The sequence below is a fragment of the Ursus maritimus genome, unplaced genomic scaffold (assembly GCF_017311325.1).
Source record: "Ursus maritimus isolate PB19 unplaced genomic scaffold, ASM1731132v1 scaffold_27, whole genome shotgun sequence".
Lineage (NCBI taxonomy): Eukaryota > Metazoa > Chordata > Mammalia > Carnivora > Ursidae > Ursus > Ursus maritimus.
The window spans coordinates 19,886,847-19,892,277 of NW_024425230.1; positions in this window are offsets into that span (position 1 = coordinate 19,886,847).

Here is a 5,431-nt window from a genome sequence, read left to right on the forward strand (position 1 = left end):
TTCCCTAGCACTTGACCTAGCCACACGCCTCTTGTGCTTTGTTTCTGTCTCTGCGCTGAGGCTGGGCTTCTTGGAGTCTAGGGTCCGCCTTTGTTCCTCTCGGTGCTCAGCACCTGGCACGGTTGGGACCCCAGGGAGCCCCAGGGCGGCTCTGCAACCCAGTGGGATCAGGATTGTCCTGCACAGGGCTTCCTGGAAGGTGTAGACAGGAGAGAAGGTGTGTGAGTGGGAAAGACAGGTAAGGAAAGGCCTGTGGGGTTGGGAGGGGCGGGAGTCGGGCCGAGGCAGCTCTTTGGCCTGGGAAGAGCTGGCTGCCAGCCTGAGGAGAGTCTCAGCCTGTCTGTGAGGGGAGCAGGAGTGTAATTGAGCGCTTACTGGATGTCATGTATGCAAAGCCACACACGTGGTGTCGGTCATCTTGTGTCTAGGAAAGGTGGTAGTAGGCCATTTCTCGCATGCAGGGAACCAGAAATCCAAGCAGTTCGGTAATTTCTAAAGAGCCGAGTTAAAATCCTGCTCTGCCACTTGAAAAAGCCCTGGTTTTCTGGTCTGTTGAAAATGTGCCTGCTGGACGAGCGAGCGAGTGAAGCTTTCCAAGCAGGCTCCTCGCCTTGGGCAGCTGCTGGCCTTGTGCGTGCGATTTGCAACCCCATGAACTTCTAAACATTTGCAGGTGCTCGACGGAGGGACCTGCAGGCACTGCCTTTTCTGTTTGTCCTTCCCATGAGCCGAGCCTGACCACACCCCCGCTCGCAGTCAGTGGTGACTTAGCATGCGTCTGCCATTGAGAACTGTGTGGATGCTCTTATGGGTGGGTGAAGTATAGGAAGTCGCTTAATAAACTCCCTTATTCTGATAACACGCACTCGAAAAATACGGCCGTCGTGAGCCTCGTGAATTTTTTTTTCCTCCAGTTTCTGAGGGTCTGTGTCACAAAGGACTTTTGTTTTTTAAAAATTGGAATTGGGTTGCCTGGCTGGTTCTCAGCTGGCAGGGAGCACAGGACTCTTGATCTCGATCATGAGTTTGAGCCCCCACGCTGGGTGTGAGATTACTTAAAATAAATTTTAAAATTTAAAAAATGGGATTTTGTGTGTGGTATGTGTGTGTCTGTATATACACACAGACACACACACTGCTGCTAGCCTGGATTTTCCCGCATCTGTGCTCTCTCTACAACTTGTTGCTGCTGATGCTCCTGAGGCTTCGTCAGCTGTGGCTTGAGGCTGAGGACCGTGGATCCTGGGTTCGAATCAGCTCTCCCATCTTACTGCGTGGGTGTTGTTTTTAACCTCTGTGCTCAGTTTTCTCACCCGTAGAGATGTGATGAGGATAATCATACTTTGTTCGGGTTGCCGGGAATACTTAGCGATCTGCAAAGTATTTAGAACGGTGGATTTGCACGTGGGCTTGACTCAGTGCCGTGATGATTCCACAAGGTCCTGGATGGGATTCAGTGTGGGAGGCCGCAGATGTTTAGGGCTCCCAGGCGGCCCGGGCGGTGAGCGTGGGGGCAGGCGGCACACCTCACGGCCCTCTCTGCCCTGTGTGTCTTTCTGCAGAGCGCCTGTTGGCAGAGCAGCCCCCGGTCACGCCTTTCCCGAGCGGTGAGCTGATTGATGGTTCCCCGAAGCGCCCTGAGTCTCGGCGCAGTGCCTCTGCCCCTTCCCTGGCTAGCCTGCATGCTAAGGATGTGCTTCGGAGAAAGCACAAGAGGAGGGAGCCGAGCGAGCACCAGCTTATCTACATGGCCCGGAAGGCGCCAAGCTGCAGGAGCAGGGGCTGCTGAGCATGTCCTCAGAGCTGCGATTCTCCCGCTGCTCGCGTGGGCCGGGCGCCTGCCTGGCCCTGAAGCCACTCAGCAGCGGACGCAGCGTCCGAGGAATGAATCCGAGGTGCCTCATGGAGCAGAAAGCCCACCCCACGACTCTGCGGGCCCTCGCCCAGCAAGTGCGTGGCTATCGACCGCGAGATGGTGGGCACGGACCCAGAGGGCGGTGAGCGAGCTGGCCCGCTGCTCTGTGGTGTGAGTTACCATGGCGACGCCCTTCTATGACAAGTACATCCGCCCAGATGCCCATCGCGGGACTACCGCACCGCTGGAGCGGCATCACCGGCAGCACATGCAAGAAGGCCATCCTCTTCCAGGTGGGCCCGGTGAAAGAGGTGAGGGCGTGAAGTGGGCTTGTGTGGGTGGGTGACGGCCAGGGAAGGGCAGCTCCTGGGTTTGAGTTGCCACTTAGTCACAGGAAACGAGAGAGACTTTGGGAAAGCACATTTCTAAATTCTTTAAACTGTGGCTTCCTTCTCTGTAGGCAAGGGTGCTCTAAATCTGGACCCATCTCCGTAAGGATTATGTGGTCCAACGTGATAATGTTTTACGGAAAGACTGTGCCAGCTTGTAAGGTGTAGAACCGCCTTTCACATGTTACATCTTCTTTCTTTTCTTTCTTTCTTTCTTTCTTTCTTTTCTTTTCTTTTCTTTCTTTCTTAATATTTTAAATATTTGAGGGAGAGCGAGGAGAGAGCACAAGCAGGGGCGCGGCAGGCAGAGGGAGAGGGAGAAGCAGACTCTGACCGAGCAGGAGCCGATGTGGGCTCCATCCCAGGACCTGAGCCGAAGGCAGACGCCAACTCGACTGAGCCAGCCAGGCGCCCTACATTTTCCCCTTCTGTTGTAAGAGTACTACGATCTGTTTAGAATTTGTAAGGGGCCCACAGTCCTGTCATTACCTTCAGACGTTAATGTTTCCTTGTATTTTCTTAGTTTTTGGTGCTTTTGAAAAAGATGTAAATAGTGGTTGGAACTGCAATTAATGTACTGGAATCCTCAGTGGTGCTTGACCTAGGGAAGCCCCTAAAGCCTTGTTAACAATCTCAGATCTTTGTCCCTCAGATCCTTCCATGGAGATTCTCATCTCGTACTCCCCTGTGGGCTTGGGACAGCTCTGATGTGTGTGGTCTCTGAAATCATCACGCCAGTTGAACCTGTACTCACGAAAACCTGGAGCTTATGGGGAATGTGGCATTAGGAACATAACAGTCAAAGCACCTCCTACGCAAGAACCCCGAGATAAAAAGCTAGAAACCAAAATGACGGCGCTTAGCCCCGCTCTGCACGTGCTAGGTGGTTAAGAGACGTGCGCCAGTACTTCAGTAAGGGAGCACTTGACCTGAAAACATCCTGGTGTCTGCTTGTGAAGTGGGTGTCAGGAAAGTTGCGGTTTCTATGATGGTGGCGCGGTCGCAGGCATTCCTGGAAATGAGACATGGAGGCGCCAGGTGCAGGTGGCGGTGGCCCATCCCACAGGTGAACTGGGAGCTGCCTGGGGGCTGTTGGAGGCGTGTGCGCTTTTGTATGTTCCCATGTGCCTCAGGTTAGCTGTACAAGGCGTGCAGCTTTTTCGTTTTTCTTTCTTTTCTTTCTTTTTCTTTCTTTCTTTCTTTCTTTCTTTTCTTTCTTTCTTTCTCTTTCTTTTTAAATAAGATTTTATGTAGTTTATTAGGAGAGGGAGGGGAGGGAGAAAAAGCACAAGCAGGAGGCAAAAGTGTGCCCCCGCCTTTGAGCAAGGAGCCTGATGTGGGGCTCGATCCCAAGACCTGACCATGACTCCGGAGCTGAGGGCAGATGCTTAACCAGCTAAGCCACCCAGGTGCCCCTGGACGCTTCAAGCAAGGCTCACTTAAATGTTTTCTCAAGGGCAAAATCAGCACAGGTGAAGGTGAAATTTTGCATTATTCTCCAATAGTGTCCTAATATAGCAACCAGCGTTGGAATATGCATGTTCCTAATAAGCATGATAGCAGAACTGCTGTGTTTCTGCTATTCGGATTGTGCAAATTTTGGGAAACGCTGGTACAAAGTGGCTCCCCAGTCCCCTTTTTCATGAGATAAGGCCTAAGCATGTTCCTCTCAGAAAGTTTGGGGATGATTTACGCCGGCTGCTGTTCGGGATTAGCAGCAACAGGAAGGAGGCCTGCGGCAAAGCCTCCAACTCCTCGGTGCTTCCCTTTGGCCTGGCTGGTGGGCCCGGACTAGGATCGCTTTGTCTGTCTCGACTCAGCCAGTATGGAGTGTGTTTGATCCTTCCCCGCCCAAGTGCTGTGCGGCGTGCGATTGAAGTGTGGTGGCATGTGCCCCCACGAAGTCTAAATGGCACCTCCTCCATCTGCTGTGAAAGCTGGGTTTCAAGTGATGAGCTGGACACGGCCAACAGAAGCGAGCTGGTGGGGTCCGCGGGGCGGTGACCAGGAGAGGCCAGGCTCAGCGCCGAGGGCTGGAGGGCATTGCAGGCCTGTGGCCCTGGACGCCTCCCTGGGGCCCAGGAGCATGGAAGGCAGGGCACACGCTATGCACATGGTGAGTGCTGAGCCCTCGAGAGCCGAGGTTTCCAGGGCGGGAAGTGGAGCCCTGCAGCAGAGGGCAGGGACAGGACACCGAGGGAGGCCGCGGTTCAAGTTGGGGCTCAAGCAAAGGCTGTTCTGGGCTCATCTCTGGGGCCGCCCGGCCCTCTGGACGTCAGCCAGCGGTCTCGGCCCATCAGCTCCTGTGTGCGGAGCTTCCAGGAGCACCGTCAGTCAAGTCAGACATGGTCCCTGGGTGTTCAGTCACGCCTGAGCCGCTGACATGGACGGTTAGTGTGTAGACCGCGCCAGAGCTAAAGGTGTACTTAGCACATGTGACACGCATTCCACCACAGGGTCCTCACGCCGCTGGGGCAGTCGGGGAGGCCTTCTCCTGACGTGTCAGCTTCGAGACGGGCTCCCTGCAGGAGCTGCAGAGCTGGGTGGGGTGGGGGAGGCCGGTGAGGATTTCCAGGCTGAGACAGGACGCGAAAGCAGGACACGGTTGCTTGTACTGATGAACTAGAGACGCTCTCCACGCTGGGCTTCCCCAACGCCGGGGAACCAGCCCGTGGAGAGCGACTCTGGTGGGTTAGAGAGCTGACGCGCGCCCCGGTCGCAGCAAGTCGCAGGGCCAGGCTTCGACTTGAGGCAGCGTGCCATGCTCGATACTCCCCGCCCGGGCTGCCACTCCGCAGGGCTCCACGCCCCAGCGTGTCGGGCGGCAGCACGTGTCCTGGGCTCCTCCTTGACGCGGCCTCCCGCGCCTTGTCCGCCGCCCCTGTGATCCTCAAGCTCCTGAAGGGCAAGGTGGTGGTGGGCACGCGCTCCACAACGACTTCCAGGCCCCCTCAAGTACGCCCACCCTCGGAGCCAGACCCGGACACCACTTACGTTGCCCAGCCTCCCCCTCCACCAGCCCGGCCTCCACACGCGCCCTCGGTCTCCCCTGGAAGGACCTGGCCCTGCAGCTGCTGCGCAAGAAGATCCAGGTGCGGGCCGGAGCGGGCGGGCGAGGACGGCCTCGGTCGGGCGCGGCTGCGCCTCGCTGCTGTCAAGCTTCCCTTCCTTCGTCCGGGGGACCTGG